General features: G+C 39.8%; 2 non-coding genes across 2 annotated transcripts; both read right to left on the bottom strand.

The window, feature by feature from the left end:
• Positions 1-1,057: 1,057 nt before the first annotated feature.
• Positions 1,058-1,165, bottom strand: LOC148576337 (small nucleolar RNA R71). The gene has a single exon (XR_015902975.1). It is a non-coding gene; the product is annotated as a small nucleolar RNA R71 (small nucleolar RNA).
• Positions 1,166-16,495: 15,330 nt separating this feature from the next.
• Positions 16,496-16,603, bottom strand: LOC148576336 (small nucleolar RNA R71). The gene has a single exon (XR_015903206.1). It is a non-coding gene; the product is annotated as a small nucleolar RNA R71 (small nucleolar RNA).
• Between the last annotated feature and the right edge of the window lie 4,131 nt (positions 16,604-20,734).

Raw genomic sequence — 20,734 nt, 5'->3', positions numbered from 1 at the left:
TCTGATCTTATCTTTTTCAAAAATTTGATTTCAAAATATCTTTTCTAACTTCCTAACTTCTTATCTTTTCAAAATTTGTTTCAACTAACTAACTAACTTTTTGTTTGTTTCTTAACTTTTTCAAAACTACCTAACTAACTCTCTCTCTCTAATTTTCGAAAATATCTTCTCTCTTTTTCAAAAATTTCTTTTTAATTAACTAATTAATTTTATTTTTTATTTTTGATTTCAAAAATTTTCGAAAATTACTAACATTTTTCAAAAACCATTTTCGAAAATCACTAACTCTTTTTCAAAAATATTTTCGAAAATTCTCTCTCTCCCATCTTATTCTATTTATTCATTCATATCTTAACATCTCATCTCGCATCTCAACCCTCCTCACAGATGTGTTTCTTCCATTACATTACATTCTTTGTCTCCCCCTCTTTTCTTCCACTCACAAAGGGATCCCTATACTGTGGTATAAAGGACCCATATTATTATTATTATTATTATTTTTGTGCGCCCTCTTCTTTGTCATATGAGCAGGAGCAAGGACAAGAACATTCTTGTTGAAGCAGATCCATAACCTAAAAGGACTCTGAAAAAAAAATTGAGAGAAGCTAAATTACAACAATCCAGAGATACCCTTTCAGAAATTTTCGAACAGGAAAAGGATATGGCAGCCGAAAATAATAATAATGCAAGGAAGATGCTTGGTGACTTTACTGCACCTAATTCCAATTTACATGGAAGAAGCATCTCCATTCCTGCCATTGGAGCAAACAATTTTGAGCTGAAACCTCAATTAGTTTCTCTGATGCAGCAGAACTGCAAGTTTTATGGACTTCCATCTGAAGATCCTTTTCAGTTCTTAACTGAGTTCTTGCAGATATGTGATACTGTTAAGACTAATGGAGTAAATCCTGAAGTCTACAGGCTCATGCTTTTCCCTTTTGCTGTAAGAGACAGAGCTAGATTATGGTTGGATTCTCAACCCAAAGACAGCCTGAACTCTTGGGATAAGCTGGTCACGGCTTTCTTAGCCAAGTACTTTCCTCCTCAAAAGCTGAGCAAGCTTAGAGCTGATGTTCAAACCTTCAGACAGAAAGAAGGTGAATCCCTCTATGAAGCTTGGGAAAGATACAAATAGTTGACCAAAAAGTGTCCTTCTGACATGCTTTCAGAATGGACCATCCTGGATATATTCTATGATGGTTTATCTGAGCTATCAAAGATGTCACTGGACACTTCTGCAGGTGAATCCATTCACCTAAAGAAAACGCCTGCAGAAGCTCAAGAACTCATTGACATGGTTGCTAATAACCAGTTCATGTACACTTCTGAAAGGAATCCTGTGAGTAATGGGACGCCTATGAAGAAGGGAGTTCTTGAAGTTGATACTCTGAATGCCATATTGGCTCAGAATAAAATATTGACTCAGCAAGTCAATATGATCTCTCAGAGTCTGCATGGAATGCAAGCTGCATCCAACAGTACAAAAGAGGCTTCTTATGAAGAAGAAGCTTATGATCCTGAGAACCCTGCAATAGCAGAGGTGACTTATTTAGGGTGAACCTTATGGAAACACCAATAACTCATCATGGAGAAATCATCCAAATCTCTCATGGAAGGATCAAAAGCCTCAACAAGGCTTTAATAATGGTGGAAGAAACAGGTTTAGCAATAGCAAGCCTTTCCCATCATCAACTCAGCAACAGACAGAGAACTCTGAACAAAATGCTTCTAATTTAGCAAATCTAGTCTCTGATCTATCTAAGGCCACTGTAAGTTTCATGAATGAAACAAGGTCTTCCATTAGAAATCTGGAAGCACAAGTGGGCCAGCTGAGTAAAAGGATCACTGAAATCCCTCCTAGTACTCTCCCAAGCAATACAGAAGAGAATCCAAAAGGAGAGTGCAAGGCCATTGACATAAGCGCCATGGCCGAACCTGTGAGGAGAGGAGAGGACGTGAATCCCAAGGAGGAAGACCTCCTGGGACATCCAGTGATCAATAAGGAGCTTCCCTCTGAGGAACCAAAGGACTCTGAGGCTCATCTAGAGACCATAGAGATTCCATTGAACCTCTTTATGCCCTTCATGAGCCCTGATGAGTATTCCTCTTCTGAAGAGAATGAGGATGTTACTGAAGAGCAAACTGCCAAGTTTCTTGGTGCAATCATGAAGCTGAATGCCAAATTATTTGGCATTGATGCTTGGGAAGTTGAACCTCCCTTGTTCATCAATGAACTAAATGATCTGGATCAACTGACATTGCCTCAGAAGAGACAGGATCCTAGAAAGTTCATAATACCTTGTACCATAGGCACCATGATCTTTAAGGCTCTGTGTGACCTTGGTTCAGGAATAAACCTCATGCCCCTCTCTGTAATAGAGAAACTGGGAATCTATGGGGTGCAAGCTGCTAAAATCTCACTAGAGATGGCAGACAGCTCAAGAAAACAGGCTTATGGACAAGTAGAAGATGTATTAGTAAAGGTTGAGGGCCTTTACATTCCTACTGATTTCATAAGTCCTGGATACTGGAAAGGAAGAGGATGAATCCATCATCCTAGGAAGACCTTTCCTGGCCACAGCAAGAGCTGTGATTGATGTTGACAGAGGTGAAATATTCCTTCAATGGAATGAGAACTCCCTTGTGTTTAAAACTCAAGGATCTCCCTCTGCAACCATGGAGAGGAAGCAGAAAAAGCTTCTCTCCAAGCAGAGTCAACCAGAGCCCCCACAGTCAAACTCTAAGTTTGGTGTTGGGAGGCCACAACCAAACTCTAAGTTTGGTGTTGAACTCCCATATCCAAACTCTAAGTTTGGTGTTGGAGAGTCTCAACAAAGCTCTGCACATCTGTGAGGCTCCATGAGAGCCCACTGTCAAGCTATTGACATTAAAGAAGCGCTTGTTGGGAGGCAACCCAATGTTTATCTAATTCTTATTTTTATTGTTGTTCATGTTTTCTTAGGTTCATGATCATGTGGAGTCACAAAATAAACAAAAAAATCAAAAACGGAATCAAAAACAGTAGAAGAAAAATCACACCCTGGAGGAGCATCTGTCTGGCGTTCAAACGCCAGAACAGAGCATAGTTCTGGCGCTGAACGCCCAGAATGGGAGCATCCTGGCGCTGAACGCCCAGAACAAGCATGGTTCTGGCGTTCAACGCCAGAAATGGCAGCAAAGGGGCGTTGAACGCCCAAAATGGGCACCAACCTGGCGCTGAACGCCCAGAGTTGTGTGCAAGGGCATTTTGCATGCCTAAATTGGTGCAGGGATGTAAATGCCTTGACACCTCAAGATCTGTGGACCCCACAGGATCCCCACCTACCTTCACTCACTCTCTTCTCTCTTCTCAATCATCCTCTATTCCCAATAAACACTCATCCCTTCTATCTTCCATTTACCACTCACACCCATACACCTACTTACCTTCAAAAATTCAACATCTCTTCCCCACCCAATCCCACCCATATGGCCGAATACACACAGCCATCCATCTCCTCCATATCCTCTTCTTCTTCTATTCTTTCTTCTTTTGCTCGAGGGCGAGCAACATTCTAAGTTTGGTGTGGTAAAAGCATAGCTTTTTTGTTTTTTTTTCATAACCATTGATGGCACCTAAGGCCAGAGAAACCTCTAGAAAGAGGAAAGGGAAGACAAAAGCTTCCATCAAGGGTCTATAGCTCAGTGGTAGAACATTTGACTGCAAATCAAGAGATCCCTGAGATACCTCAGGGGATACATTTTCTTCCACACAATTATTGGAAGCAACTAAGGGTGGAACATCAAGAGCACTCCATCATCCTTCATGAAATCAGAGAAGATCTAAAAGCAATGAAGGAGGAGCCACAAAGGCAAGGAAAAGACATAGAAGAGCTCAAGAACATCATTGAAACGCCATCATCACTAAGGTGGATTCATTCCTTGCTCTTATTTCTTCTGTTTTTCGTTTTTATATGTTATGTGCTTATATATGTTTGTGTCTTCATTACATGATCATTAGTAGTTAGTAACTATGTCTTAAAGATATGAATGTCCTATGAATCCATCACCTCTCTTAAATAAAAACTATTTTAATTTAAAAGAACAAGAAGTACATGAGTTTCGAATTTATCCTTGAACTTAGTTTAATTATATTGATGTGGTGACAATGCTTCTTGTTTTCTGAATGAATGCTTGAACAGTGCATATGTCTTTTGAAGTTGTTGTTTAAGAATGTTAAATATGTTGGCTCTTGAAAGAATGATGACTAGGAGACATGTTATTTGATAATCTGAAAAATCATAAAAATGATTCTTGAAGCAAGAAAAAGCAGCAAAGAACAAAGCTTGCAGAAAAAAAAAAATAGGCGAAAAAAAAAATATAGAAAGAAAAAGAAAAAGCAAGCAGAAAAAGCCAAAGCTCTTAAAACCAAGAGGCAAGAGCAAAAAGCCAATAACCCTTAAAACCAAAAGGCAAGGGAAATAAAAAGGATCCCAAGGCTTTGAGCATCAGTGGATAGGAGGGCCTAAAGGAATAAAATCCTGGTCTAAGCGGCTAAACCAAGCTGTCCCTAACCATGTGCTTGTGGCGTGTAGGTGTCAAGTGAAAACTTGAGACTGAGCGGTTAAAGTCAAGGTCCAAAGCAAAAAAAAAGAGTGTGCTTAAGAACCCTGGACACCTCTAATTGGGAACTTTAGCAAAGCTGAGTCACAATCTGAAAGGGTTCACCCAATTATGTGTCTGTGGCATTTATGTATCCGGTGGTAATACTGGAAAACAAAGTGCTTAGGGCCACGGCCAAGACTCATAAAGAAGCTGTGTTCAAGAATCATCATACTGAACTAAGAAATTCAATAACACTATTCGAAATCTGAAGTTCCTATAGATGCCAATCATTCTGAACCTCAATGGATAAAGTGAGATGCCAAAACTATTCAAGAGGCAAAAAGCTATAAGTCCCGCTCATATGATTGAAGCTCTGTTTCATTGATAGTTTGGAATTTATAGTATATTCTATTCTTTTTATCCTATTTTGATTTTCAGTTGCTTGGGGACAAGCAACAATTTAAGTTTGGTGTTGTGATGAGCGGATAATTTATACACTTTTTGACATTGTTTTTAGTATGTTTTTAGTAGGATCTAGTTACTTTTAGGGATGTTTTTAATAGATTTTGTGTTAAATTCACATTTCTGGACTTTACTATGAGTTTGTGTGTTTTTCTGTGATTTCAGGTATTTTCTGGCTGAAATTGAGGGACTTGAGCAGAAATCAGATTCAGAGGTTGAAAAAGGACTGCTGATGCTGTTGGATTCTGACCTCCCTGCACTCAAAGTGGATTTTCTGGAGCTACAGAACTCGAAATGGCGCGCTTCCAATTGCGTTGGAAAGTAGACATCCAGGGATTTCTAGAAATATATAATAGTCCATACTTTGACCAAGAATTGATGACGTAAACTGGCATTCAACGCCAGCTTTCTACCCAAATCTGGCGTCCAGCGCCAGAAAAGGATCCAAAACCAGAGTTGAACACCCAAACTGGCACAAAAACTGGCGTTCAACTCCACAAATGGCCTCTGCACGTGCAACACTTAAGCTCAGCCCAAACACACACCAAGTGGGCCCCGGAAGTGGATTTATACATCAAATACTTACTCATGTAAACCCTAGTAGCTAGTTTATTATAAATAGGACCTCTTACTATTGTATTAGACATCTTGGGATTACCTTATGATCCTTTGATCACGTTTTAGGGGGCTGGCCATCTCGGCCATGCCTGGACCTTCACTTATGTATTTTTAACGGTAGAGTTTCTACACTCCATAGATTAAGGTGTGGAGCTCTGCTGTTCCTCAAAGATTAATGCAAGTACTACTGTTTTCTATTCAATTCTTCTTATTTCGCTTCTAAGATATCCATTCGCACCCAAGAACATGATGAAGGTGATGATTATGTGTGACGCTCATCATCCTTCTCCCTTATGAACGCGTGCCTGACAAACACTTCCGTTCTACATGAAATAAGCTAGAATGAATATCTCTTAGATCTCCTAACCGGAATCTTCGTGGCGTAAGCTAGAATGATGGCGGCATTCAAGAGAATCCGGAAAGTCTAAACCTTGTCTGTGGTATTCCGAGTAGGATTCAATGACTGAATGACTGTGACGAGCTTCAAACTCGCGAGTGCTGGGCGTTAGTGACAGACGCAAAAGGAGGGTGAATCCTATTCCAGCATGATCGAGAACCGACAGATGATTGGCCGTGCTGTGACAGAGCATGTGAGCATATCTTTCACTGAGAGGAGGGGATGTAGCCACTGACAACGGTGATGCCCTTGCATACAGCCAGCCGTGGAAAGGAGTAAGACTGATTGGATGAAGATAGCAGGAAAGCAGAGGTTCAGAGGAACGAAAAGTATCTCCATTCGCTTGTCTGAAATTCCTACCAATGAATTACATAAGTATCTCTATCCCTATTTTACTATATAATATTCGAAAACACCATTATCACTTTATATCTGCCTGACTGAGATTTACAAGGTGACCATAGCTTGCTTCATACCAACAATCTCCGTGGGATTCGACCCTTACTCACGTAAGGTATTACTTGGACGACCCAGTGCACTTGCTGGTTAGTTGTATCGAAGTTGTGACAACTATGAATTAAGATCAGAGCACCAAGATTTGGAGCCATTACCAGGATTTGTTCGAGCCTGGAGATCACAATTTCGTGCACCAGCCCCCATCACATGATTGATAGACTAGTATTGATCAACTACTTCACTCAAGGCATGAACCCCCAGGATAAGACTACACTGGATGGTGCTAGTAATGGTTCTATGAAAAAGTACAGGACCACAGATAAAGCATGGCAACTGATCAGCGACTTAGCTGAGTCCACTAGGAATCACAGGCACAAGCGCAGCCACTCAAGAGCTGTTGCAGAGGTTTCCTCTAGCATTGAGACTACTGCTCTTACCCAGAGTATATGTGAAATGACCAACCTACTGAAACAGATGCAGTTAAACCAACAACAAGCACATAAAGCTCAGCATCCCCCACCACAACAAAGCCAACAGTTGGTTCTACAAAGAGTATGCGAGATCTGTGTTGATTATAGTCATTATACTGATGAATGTCCACAACTCCAACAGGAAGACAACACTGTGGCAGCCACTCATAACTTCTATGACCGCCCAAATCAAGGATACAATCAACAAGGCGGAAACTACAACCAAGGTGGAAACTATAACCAAGGATGGCAAGACAACTCCAACCAAAGTTGGAGGGACAACTATAACAGAGGAGGCAGAGATAACAATGGAAATCAGTGGTGGAACAACACCAACAGACAGCAGAATCAGAATCAACTTTACAGAGCACCTCACCTAAGACAGTCCCATGGACCCCAGCATAACCAACAACAAGTTCCTCAGATCACCTATCCTAATTCCTCATCAAATGACGAGATGCTTCGTTCTCTTGCACAAGGATAGCAAGATATACAGACACAACTAAACTCTACTTTAAATAGTCTGAATGCCACTTTACAGGCTCTCGCCTCCAGGATAGATTCATTACCTAATTCCACTAACCAACCCTTAAGCTCCAGTGGAATTTCCTCTCAACCCTTACCTAACCCCAAGGGTGGCATCAATGCCATCACCTTGAGGTCCGGAACCACACTGCCAGAGAGAAACCATGAGGAGCCAAGCTCAATAGTATACGCCCCAGCTGAGGACGTGATAGAAGTAGAAGATGCTGAAATGGAAGATGCTGAAGAAGAAGATAAGGTACAGAACATAGCTAGAGAAGAAGCAGTTCAACCAAGGAACGAAGAACCAAGGGAAGCTGAAGCTGTACAAGACGCCACCCCTATCCCATTTCCACAACTCGCAAGGAAGCCCAGAAAGCAGATGGAACTTGACCCCAAAATGGTAGAAATATTCAAAAAAGTTGAGGTAACTATTCCCCTTTTTGATGTCATTCAGCAGGTACCTAAATACGCAAAGTTTCTAAAGGATTTATGCATTCATAAAGATAAAATTAATGAATTAGAGACTATTCTTTTAGGTAGTTCTATATCTGCTTTAATGGGAGGTATACCTAAAAAATGTAGTGATCCAGGTCCATGTATGGTTAACTGTACCATAGGAGGTGTAATATTTTCTGACTGCATGTGTGATTTAGGAGTGTGTGTTAGTATAATTCCATTGTCTATATATGATACTTAGAGGCTCCCTTCCTTAAAAAGGTCGGTAGCTCGTTTTGTGTTAGCAGATAAAAGCATTATTACAGTAGTTGGAATTGCTGAAGATGTATTAGTAAGCATTAAGGGGCTCACATTTTCCATTGACTTCTATATCCTGGAAATGCCCCCTAATGACTCAGGAAGACCATCATCAATCCTGCTTGGAAGAACATTCCTGAAGACTTCGAAGTTCAAGCTGGATGCATTCTCATGAACTTACTCCTTTGAGATAGATGGTAGAACAGTGAAATTCAGTTTAAATAAAGCTATGAAGCACCTTCCGGAAGATCATTCTATCTTCTAGTGTGACATTATTGATAAAACTGTAGCTGAAGTTCACCAAGAAGAAATAGAAGAGAAGCACATGGAGCAAGGTCCAAGTGTGGGGACACCCTCTGAACATAATGAAGACCCTTTGCCATTATCACTAGCCTCGAATGATCCAAAGCCTAACCAAGAGCCTAAATCAGAATTGAAGCCCCTTCCTCCACACCTCAAGTATGCTTACCTTGAGGATAATTAGAAATTCCCAGTTATCATTGCAAGGGAACTCACTTCTCAACAAGAAGAACAGCTACTTAGTGTGCTGAGAAAACATAAGAAAGCAATTGGATGGAGCTTGGCGGATATAGTAAGCATCAGTCCTCAAGTTTGTGAGCACAAAATATTCTTAGAAGAGGAAGCAAAGCCTGTCCGTCAGCCTCAAAGAAGATTGAATCCCACCATCTTAGAAGTTTTCAAGAAAGAAGTGACCAAGCTACTTGAAGCAGATATCATTTACCCCATCTTAGACAGTGAATGGGTCAGTCCAGTACAAGTGGTGCCCAAGAAGTCTAGAGTCACAACAATAAAGAATGAGCATAGAGAGCTCCTGACAACTAGAGTGCAGAATTCATGGAGAGTTTGCATTAACTATAGGCGTCTCAACCAAGCCACTCGCAAGGATCATTACCCCTTGCCATTCATTGATAAAATGCTTGATCGCCTGTCAGGTAAATCCCATTATTGCTTTTTAGATGGCTATACAGGCTACTTTCAAATTCATATAGCTCCTGAAGATCAGGAGAAGACTACTTTTACATGTCCCTTTGGAACGTATGCTTATAAAAGAATGCCTTTTGGCTTGTGTAATGCACCTGCTACTTTCCAAAGATGCATGATGAGTATCTTTTCAGATCTTATTGAGAATTATATGGAAGTTTTTATAGATGATTTTAGCGTATATGGTGATTCATTTAGCCTTTGCTTGGATAGTTTATCTAGAGTATTAGACAGGTGTGTTAGTACAAACCTTGTGTTGAATTTTGAGAAATGTCACTTTATGGTAAAACAAGGAATTGTACTAGGACATGTTGTATCTAATACTGGCATTTCTATAGATCCAGCAAAGATAGATGTCATTTCTAGTTTACCTTACCCCTCCTCCGTGAGGGAAGTCCGTTCGTTCCTTGGCCATGCAGGTTTTTACAGAAGATTCATTAAGGACTTCAGTAAGGTGGCATTGCCTTTATCCAGATTGCTGTAGAAAGATATTGAGTTCGAGTTTAGTGAGGACTGTATGCAAGCGTTTGATAAGCTGAAGATCACACTGACTCAAGCTCCAATTGTGAGAGGACCAGACTGGAGCCAGCCATTTGAAATTATATGTGATGCTTCCAACCATGCAGTGGGAGCGGCGCTGGCTCAGTGCGAAGGTAAGGATCCTTTTGTAATTGCTTATGCATCTAAGACTTTAGATGCTGCTCAATCTAATTACACCACTACTGAAAAAGAGCTTCTTGCTATTGTTTTTGCTCTGGATAAATTTCGAGCCTATTTACTTGGTACTAAGGTAGTAGTGTACTCAGACCATGTAGCTCTAAAATATTTATTAGCTAAAAAGGAGTCCAAACCAAGGATAATACGTTGGATACTGCTGCTGCAAGAATTTAATTTAGAAATTAAGGATAGGAGTGGTAATCAAAATTTAGTGGCAGACCACTTGAGTCGCCTTGAGCACATTAAGGATGACTCCACTCCTATAAATGATACTTTCCCATTCGATAGCTTACATGCAATATCTGAAGTAGTCCCTTGGTATGCACATGTAGCTAATTATCTAGTTAGCCACACTTTTCCTCCAAATTTCACTAAGCATCAAAGAGACAAGCTGAAAAGCGAGTCCAAATATTATATATGGGATGACCCATATTTATGGAGGTGTGGTGCTGACCAGGTAATTAGACGGTGTGTGTCTCAATCAGAATTTCAGTCCATTTTAGAGGCCTGCCACTCATCTGAGAGTGGAGGACATTTTGGCCCTCAAAGAACAGCTAGAAAAATTCTAGACTGTGGATTCTGGTGGCCTACTCTTTTTAAAGACGCTGATAAATTTTGTAAATCTTGTTCCCCTTGCCAAAGGTTTGGTAATATATCCAAGAGGGATGAGATGCCTCAACAGATTATGCTTTTCTGTGAAATTTTTTATGTTTGGGCCATTGACTTCATGGGTCCATTTCCAAATTCTAATGGTTACTTTTATATACTGTTAGCTGTAGATTATGTTTCTAAATGGGTGGAAGCAATTCCTACCCGTACTGATGATGCTAACACTGTTGTTTCCTTTGTTAAAAACTATTTGTTGCTTTGGATCACCACGAGCAATCGTGAGCGATCAAGGCACTCACTTTTGTAACAGGAGACTAACAGGATTACTGAAGAAGCATGGGATAGTTCACAAAGTAGCAACAGCTTACCATCCCCAGACCAATAGGCAAGCAGAAGTCTCTAACAGAGAAATTAAGCATATTCTGGAGAAGATAGTAAAACCTCATAGGAAAGACTGGAGTGCCAGGCTACAAGATACACTCTGGGCATATAGAACAGCGTACAAGATACCCATTGGAATGAGCACCTTCCGCTTGGTATACGGAAAGGCTTGTCACCTTCCAGTGGAGGTGGAGCAAAAGGCTTTCTGGGCTGTAAGGGAGTGCAACATGAATTTTGAGGAAGCTGGTGCTGAAAGAAAGCTGCAACTAGCAGAACTGGAGAACCTTCGCCTAGAAGCATATGACAAATCCAGGAGATACAAAGAAAAGATGAAGGCTGTCCATGACAAGCACATAAAAAGGAGAGAATTCAGACCAGGGGAGTTAGTTCTTCTTTATAACTCCCGACTGAGGCTTATGCCAAGCAAACTAAGATCAAGATGGGAAGGTCCCTACAGAGTAGAAAAGGCAGAGCCATACGGTGTTTTCCACCTGCGTCATCCTTCTAGCTTCAAATTCTTAAAGGTCAATGGACATCGCCTAAAGCTTTATCATGGAGAAAAGATTAAGGATCACAAAGAACTAGAGGTTTTCCTCTTGGAAGACCCACCAACAGAAGCAAAATGAGTCTGAAGAGCGTCTAACTTAAGGACGTAAAAGCAAAGTGCTAGGTGGGAGACAACCCACCATAGTATGATTGTTTCGTTTCAGTTTTAGTTTTATTTTATTTTACTTTATTCTATTTAATTTTTGTTAATGACTCTTCTCATAATCTCTGCATATAGCTTAGATTTGCATTTGCATCTGCATATAAAAAAAAACACACGCAACGCGTAAGCGTCGCTGACGCGTCCGCGTCTTAGGTGCATTAGGAAGAAAAGAAAATTGAACAGAAAGTCACGCGAAAGCGTGGCTGGAGGCGTGCCTTAGGCACAAACATGCCCACGCGACCGCGTCGCTGACGCGGCCGCGTCATTCTGAAAAATAGCCTCCACACGCGTCCGCGTCACCCACGCGAAGGCGTGCCTCTAAAAACCGACGTAAAAGAGGTGTATGGCAGCAAGTTATGTTGGAGTGGGGCTGGAATTATGCTGGAAGCACCAGCCCTATCACATGACCGCGTGACCCACGCGGCCGCGTCATTTTCAAAATATGGCCAACCGCGCGATCGCGTCACCCACGCGCACGCGTCACCTAGATCTTTGGCAAAATGCATTTAAAACAGAGAGTCACGCGAACGCACGGCTGCACTCGCACCAATAGCACAAATCAGGCCATGCGATCGCGTGACCCACTGATGAGCGGATAATTTATACGCTTTTTGGCATTGTTTTTAGTATGTTTTTAGTAGGATCTAGTTACTTTTAGGGATGTTTTCCTTAGTTTTTATGTTAAATTCACATTTCTGGACTTTAATATGAGTTTGTGTGTTTTTCTGTGATTTCAGGTATTTTCTGGCTGAAATTGAGGGACTTGAGCAGAAATCAAATTCAGAGGTTGAAGAAGGACTGCTGATGCTGTTGGATTCTGACCTCCCTGCACTCAAAGTGGATTTTCTGGAGCTACAGAACTCGAAATGGCACGCTTCCAATTGCGTTGGAAAGTAGACATCCAGGGCTTTCCAGAAATATATAATAGTTTATACTTTGGCTAAGAATTGACGACGTAAACTGGCGTTCAAAGTCAGCCTTCTACCCAAATCTGGCGTCCAGCGCCAGAAAAGGATCCAAAACCAGAGTTGAACGCCCAAACTGGCACAGAAACTGGCGTTCAACTTCACAAATGGCCTCTGCACGTGCAACACTCAGGATCAGCCCAAACACACACCAAGTGGGCCCAGGAAGTGGATTTATGCATCAATTACTCACTCATGTAAACCCTAGTGACTAGTTTATTATAAATAGGACCTCTTACTATTGTATTAGGCATCTTTGGTCTCAGTTTTATTCCATTGTTCATCTTAGGAGACTATTGATCTCGTTTAGGGGGCTGGCCACACGGCCATGCCTGGACCTTCACTTATGTATTTTCATACGGTAAAGTTTCTACACTCCATAGATTAAGGTGTGGAGCTCTGCTGTTCCTCAAAGATTAATGCAAAGTACTACTGTTTTCTATTCAATTCTTCTTATTTCGCTTCTAAGATATCCATTCACACCCAAGAACGTGATGAAGGTGATGATTATGTGTGACGCTCATCATCCTTCTCCCTTGTGAACGCGTGCCTGACAAACACTTCTGTTCTACATGAATTAAGCTAGAATGAGTATCTCTTAGATCTCCTAACCAGAATCTTCGTGGCGTAAGCTAGAATGATGGCGGCATTCAAGAGAATCCGGAAGGTCTAAACCTTGTCTGTGGTATTCTGAGTAGGATTCAATGATTGAATGACTGTGACGAGCTTCAAACTCGCGAGTGCTGGGCGTTAGTGACAGACGCAAAAGGAGGGTGAATCCTATTCCAGCATGATCGGGAACCGACAGATGAATAGCCGTGCCATGACAGGGTGCGTGAGCATATTATTCACTGAGAGGAGGGGATGTAGCCACTGACAACGGTGATGCCCTTGCATAAAGCCAGCCATGGAAAGGAGTAAGACTGATTGGATGAAGATAGCAGGAAAGCAGAGGTTCAGAGGAACGAAAAGCATCTCCATTCGCTTATCTGAAATTCCTACCAATGATTTACATAAGTACCTCTATCCCTATCTTATTATATAATATTCGAAAACACCATTATCACTTTATATCTGCCTGACTGAGATTTACAAGGTGACCATAGCTTGCTTCATACCAACAATCTCCGTGGGATTGACCCTTACTCACGTAAGGTATTACTTGGACGACCCAGTGCACTTGCTGGTTAGTTGTATCGAAGTTGTGACAATTATGTATTGAGATCAGAGCACCAAGTTTTTGGCGCCGTTGCCGGGGATTGTTCGAGTTTTCGGCAAGCTTTTGGTCCGGTAACATCAGTGCCAAGTTTGATCCGGCAACAACACCAAGTTTTTGGCGCCGTTGCCGGGGATTGTTTGAGTTGGACAACTGACGGCTCATCTTGTTGCTCAGATTAGGTAATTTTCTTTTCGTTTTGTTTTCAAAAATTTTTCAAAAATAATTTCTAAAATTTTCTCATCTGTTTTCGAAAAAAAAAGAAAAAAAATATTTTCAAAAATCTCTCATATGTTTTCGAAAAAAAAAAAATATTTTCAAAAATCTCTCATATGTTTTCGAAAAAAAATAAATAAATAAAAAATGTTTTCAAAATTTTTCTTCAAAATTTTTAAGAATGAATTCTAGTGTTTCATAAAGCATGTTGAAGCCTGGCTGGCTGTAAAGCCATGTCTATTCCTTTGGGAATGAGTATGTCAGGCATGTCATGTCTGAATTACATGCTAAAGCTTGGCTGGCCATTGGCCATGTTTAGTGTTTTGGAATGGAGCTTTCATTGAAAGCTTGGCTGGCTAGTGAGCCATGTCTAATTCCTGGACTGAAGCTTTAGACTAACATGGCAAGATTCCTGGAATTCATATTAAAAATTTTTGGAATCCTCATTTTTCCTTTTAATATGCGAAAAATATAAAAGAAAAATCCAAAAAAATTAGAAAATCATAAAAATCAAAAATATTTTTCTGTTTCTTGTTTGAGTCTTGAGTCATATCATAAGTTTGGTGTCACTTGCATATGCATCTAGTATTTTTCGAAAATATCATGCATTCATAGTGTTCTTCATGATCTTCAAGTTGTTCTTGGTAAGTCTTCTTGTTTGATCTTGATGATTTTTTGTTTTGTGTCTTTTCATGTTTATCATATGCATTCTTGAATTCTTAGTGCGTAAGCATTAAAGAATTCTAAGTTTGGTGTCTTGCATGTTTTCTTTGCATTAAAAATTTTTCAAAAATATGTTCTTGATGTTCATCATGACATTCAAAGTGTTCTTGGTGTTCATCTTGACATTCATAGCATTCTTGCATGCATCACATGTTTTGATCTAAAAATTTCATGCATTGCATTTTTTTTTGTGTTTTTCTCTCTCATCATAAAAATTCAAAAATAAAAAAAAATATCTTTCCTTTTCTCTCTCATCAAATTCGAAAATTTGGATTGACTTTTTCAAAAATTTTTAAAAATCAAATTGTTTCTCATGAGTCAAATCAAATTTTCAATTTGAAAATCTTATCTTTTTCAAAAATCAAATCTTTTTCAAAATTCATAGTTATTTTCGAAAATTCCAAAAATATTTTTCAAAAAATCTTTTTCTTATTTTTATACCAAATTTTCGAAAATAACATAATCAATTAATGTTTTGATTCAAAAATTTGAAGTTTGTTACTTGCTTGTTAAGAAAGATTCAAACTTTAAGTTCTAGAATCATATCTTGTGATTTCTTATGAATCAAGTCATTAATTGTGATTTTAAAAATCAAATCTTTTTCAAAACTAATTTCAATCATATCTTTTCAAAAATATCTTCTTATCTTATCTTTTTCAAAAATATCTTTTCAAAATATCTTTTCTAACTTCCTAACTTCTTATCTTTTTAAAAATTGTTTCAACTAACTAACTAACTTTTTGTTTGTTTCTTAACTTTTTCAAAACTACCTAACTAACTCTCTCTCTCTCTAATTTTCGAAAATATCTCCCCTCTTTTTCAAAAATTTCTTTTTTATTAACTAATTATTTTTATTTTTAAATTTTAAAAATTTTTCGAAAATTTCTAACATTTTTCAAAAAACATTTTTCAAAAATCACTAACTCTTTTTCAAAATAATTTTCGAAAATTATACCTCCCCCATCCTATTCTATTTATTCATTCATATCCTAACATCTCATCTCACATCTCTTCCATTCGTACAGTTGTGCTTCTTCCTTTACATCACATTCTTTGTCTCCCCCTCTTTTCTTCCACTCACACAGGGATCCCTATACTGTGGTATAAAGGATCTCTATTATTATTATTATTATTTTTCTGTGCCTTCTTCTTTGTCATATGAGCAGGAGCAAGGACAAGAACATTCTTGTGGAAGCAGATCCAGAACCCGAAAGGACTCTGAAGAGAAAATTAAGAGAAGCTAAAATACAACAATCCAGAGATAACCTTTCAGAAATTTTCGAACAGGCAGAGGAGATGGCAGCCGAAAATAATGATAATGTAAGGAAGATGCTTGGTGACTTTACTGCACCTAATTCCAATTTATATGGAAGAAGCATCTCCATTCCTGCCATTGGAGCAAACAACTTTGAGCTGAAACCTCAATTAGTTTCTCTAATGCAGCAGAACTGCAAGTTTCATGGACTTCCATCTGAAGATCCTTTTCAGTTCTTAACTGAATTCTTGCAGATATGTGATACTGTTAAGACTAATGGAGTAGATCCTGAAGTCTACAGGCTCATGCTTTTCCCTTTTGCTGTAAGAGACAGAGTTAGATTATGGTTGGATTCTCAACCCAAAGATAGCCTAAACTCTTGGGATAAGCTGGTCACGGCTTTCTTAGCCAAGTACTTTCCTCTTCAAAAGCTGAGCAAGCTTAGAGCTGATGTTCAAACCTTCAGACAGAAAGAAGGTGAATCCCTCTATGAAGCTTGGGAAAGATACAAACAGTTGACCAAAAAGTGTCCTTCTGACATGCTTTCAGAATGGACCATCCTGGATATATTCTATGATGGTTTATCTGAGCTATCAAAGATGTCATTGGACACCTCTGCAGGTGGATCCATTCACCTAAAGAAAACGCCTGCAGAAGCTCAAGAACTCATTGACATGGTTGCTAATAACCAGTTCATGTACACTTCTGAAAGGAATCCTGTGAGTAATGGGACGCCTATGAAGAAGGGAGTTCTTGAAGTTGATACTCTGAATGCCATATTGGCTCAGAATAAAATATTGACTCAGCAAGTCAATATGATCTCTCAGAGTCTGCATGGAATGCAAGCTGCATCCAACAGTACTCAAGAGGCATCTTCTGAAGAAGAAGCCTATGATCCTGAGAACCCTGCAATAGCAGAGGTAAATTACTTAGGTGAACCTTATGGAAACACCTATAACTCAACATGGAGAAATCATCCAAATTTTTCATGGAAGGATCAAAAGCCCCAACAAGGCTTTAATAATGGTGGAAGAAACAGGTTTAGCAATAGCAAACCTTTTCCATCATCAACTCAGCAACAGACAGAGAACTCTGAACAAAATGCTTCTAATTTAGCAAATCTAGTCTCTGATCTATCTAAGGCCACTGTAAGTTTCATGAATGAAACAAGGTCTTCCATTAGAAATCTGGAAGCACAAGTGGGCCAGCTGAGTAAAAGGATCACTGAAATCCCTCCTAGTACTCTCCCAAGCAATACAGAAGAGAACCCAAAAGGAGAGTGCAAGGCCATTGACATAAGCGCCATGGCCGAACCTGAGAGGAGAGGAGAGGACGTGAATCCCAAGGAGGAAGACCTCCTGGGACGTCCAGTGGTCAATAAGGAGCTTCCCTCTGAAGAACCAAAGGAATCTGAGACTCATCTAGAGACCATAGAGATTCCATTGAACCTCCTTATGCCCTTCATGAGCTCTGACGAGTATTCCTCTTCTGAAGAGAATGAGGATGTTACTGAAGAGCAAACTGCCAAGTTTCTTGGTGCAATCATGAAGCTGAATGCCAAATTATTTGGCATTGATACTTGGGAAGTTGAACCTCCCTTGTTCATCAATGAACTAAGTGATCTGGATCAACTGACATTGCCTCAGAAGAGACAGGATCCTGGAAAGTTCATAATACCCTGTACCATAGGCACCATGATCTTTAAGGCTCTATGTGACCTTGGTTCAGGAATAAACCTCATGCCCCTCTCTGTAATAGAGAAACTGGGAATCTATGGGGTGCAAGCTGCTAAAATCTCACTAGAGATGGCAGACAGCTCAAGAAAACAGGCTTATGGACAAGTAGAAGATGTATTAGTAAAGGTTGAGGGCCTTTACATCCCTGCTGATTTCATAGTCCTGGATACTGGAAAGGAAGAGGATGAATCCATCATCCTAGGAAGACCTTTCCTGGCCACAGCAAGAGCTGTGATTGATGTTGACAGAGGTGAAATAGTCCTTCAATGGAATGAGAACTCCCTTGTATTCAAAACTCAAGGATCTCCTTCTGCAACCATGGAGAGGAAGCAGAAAAAGCTTCTCTCAAAGCAGAGTCAACCAGAGCCCCCACAGTCAAACTCTAAGTTTGGTGTTGGGAGGCCACAACCAAACTCTAAGTTTGGTGTTGAACTCCCATATCCAAACTCTAAGTTTGGTGTTGGAGAGTCTCAACAAAGCTCTGCACATCTGTGAGGCTCCATGAGAGCTCACTGTCAAGCTATTGACATTAAAGAAGCGCTTGTTGGGAGGCAACCCAATGTTTATCTAATTCTTATTTTTATTGTTTTTCATGTTTTCTTAGGTTCATGATCATGTGTAGTCACAAAATAAATATAAAAATTGAAAACGGAATCAAAAACAGCAGAAGAAAAATCACACCCTGGAGGAGCATCTGTCTGGCGTTCAAACGCCAGAACAGAGCATAGTTCTGGCGCTGAACGCCCAGAATGGGAGCATCCTGGCGCTGAACGCCCAGAACAAGCATGGTTCTGGCGTTCAACGCCAGAAATGGCAGCAAAGGGGCGTTGAACGCCCAAAATGGGCACCAACCTGGCGCTGAACGCCCAGAGTTGTGTGCAAGGGCATTTTACATGCCTAAATTGGTGCAGGGATGTAAATGCCTTGACACCTCAAGATCTGTGGACCCCACAGGATCATCTCAGGATCTGTGGACCCCACAGGATCCCCACCTACCTCATCATCTCTCTTTCCATTCATGATCATCCCTTCTTTTTTTTTTCCATTTACCACTCACATCCATACAACCACTACCTTCAAAATTCAACATCTCTCTCCTACCCAATCCCACCCATATGGCTGAATACACACCTTCATCCATCTCCTCCATATCCTCTTCTTCTTCCTCTATTCTTTCTTCTTTTGCTCGAGGGCGAGCAACATTCTAAGTTTGGTGTGGTAAAAGCATAGCTTTTTTGTTTTTTCCATAACCATTGATGGCACCTAAGGCCAGAGAAACCTCTAGAAAGAGGAAAGGGAAGACAAAAGCTTCCATCAAGGGTCTATAGCTCAGTGGTAGAACATTTGATTGCAAATCAAGAGATCCCTGAGATACCTCAGGGGATACATTTTCTTCCACACAATTATTGGAAGCAACTAAGGGTGGAACATCAAGAGCACTCCATCATCCTTCATGAAATCAGAGAAGATCTAAAAGCAATGAAGGAGGAGCAGCCAAGGCAAGGAAGAGACATAGAAGAGCTCAAGGACATCACTAAGGTGGACTCATTCCTTGTTCTTATTTCTTCTGTTTTTCGTTTTCTATGTTATGTGCTTATCTATGTTTGTGTCTTCATTACATGATCATTAGTAGTTAGTAAACTCTGTCTTAAAGATATGAATGTCCTATGAATCCATCACCTCTCTTAAAAGAAAAATGTTTTAATTCAAAAGAACAAGAAGTACATGAGTTTCGAATTTATCCTTGAACTTAGCTTAATTATATTGATGTGGTGACAATGCTTCTTGTTTTCTGAATGAATGCTTGAACAGTGCATATGTCTTTTGAAGTTGTTGTTTAAGAATGTTAAATATGTTGGCTCTTGAAAGAATGATGACTAGGAGACATGTTATTCGATAATCTGAAAAATCATAAAAATGATTCTTGAAGCAAGAAAAAGCAGCAAAGAACAAAGCTTGCAGAAAAAAAAAAGAGAAGAAAAAATTAGGCGAAAAAAAAATAGAAAGAAAAAGAAAAAGCAAGCAGAAAAAGCCAATAACCCTTAAAACCAAAAGGCAAGGGCAAATAAAAATGATCCCAAGGCTTTGAGCATCAGTGGATAGGAGGGCCTAAAGGAATAAAATCCTGGTCTAAGCGGCTAAACCAAGCTGTCCCTATCCATGTGCTTGTGGCGTGTAGGTGTCAAGTGAAAACTTGAGACTGAGCGGTTAAAGTCAAGGTCCAAAGCAAAAGAAGAGTGTGCTTAAGAACCCTGGACACCTCTAATTGGGGACTTTAGCAAAGCTGAGTCACAATCTGAAAAGGTTCACCCAATTATGTGTCTGTGGCATTTATGTATCCGGTGGTAATACTGGAAAACAAAGTGCTTAGGGCCACGGCCAAGACTCATAAAGAAGCTGTGTTCAAGAATCATCATACTGAACTAGGAGAATCAATAACACTATCTGAACTCTGAGTTCCTATAGATGCCAATCATTCTGAACCTCAATGGATAAAGTGAGATGCCAAAACTATTTAAGAGGCAAAAAGCTATAAGTCCCGCTCATATGATTAAAGCTCTGTTTCATTGATAGTTTGGAATTTATAGTATATTCTCTTCTTTTTATCCTGTTTGATTTTCAGTTGCTTGGGGACAAGCAACAATTTAAGTTTGGTGTTGTGATGAGCGGATAATTTATACGCTTTTTGGCATTGTTTTTAGTATGTTTTTAGTAGGATCTAGTTACTTTTAGGGATGTTTTCCTTAGTTTTTATGTTAAATTCACATTTCTGGACTTTACTATGAGTTTGTGTGTTTTTCTGTGATTTCAGGTATTTTCTGGCTGAAATTGAGGGACTTGAGCAGAAATCAGATTCAGAGGTTGAAGAAGGACTGCTGATGCTGTTGGATTCTGACCTCCCTGCACTCAAAGTGGATTTTCTGGAGCTACAGAACTCGA

Source organism: Arachis ipaensis, chromosome B1, assembly GCF_059453495.1.
Source record: "Arachis ipaensis isolate K30076 ecotype BB chromosome B1, ASM5945349v1, whole genome shotgun sequence".
Lineage (NCBI taxonomy): Eukaryota > Viridiplantae > Streptophyta > Magnoliopsida > Fabales > Fabaceae > Arachis > Arachis ipaensis.
The sequence above is the reverse complement of the archived record's forward strand: the minus strand, read 5'-3'. Positions and strand labels throughout refer to the sequence as shown.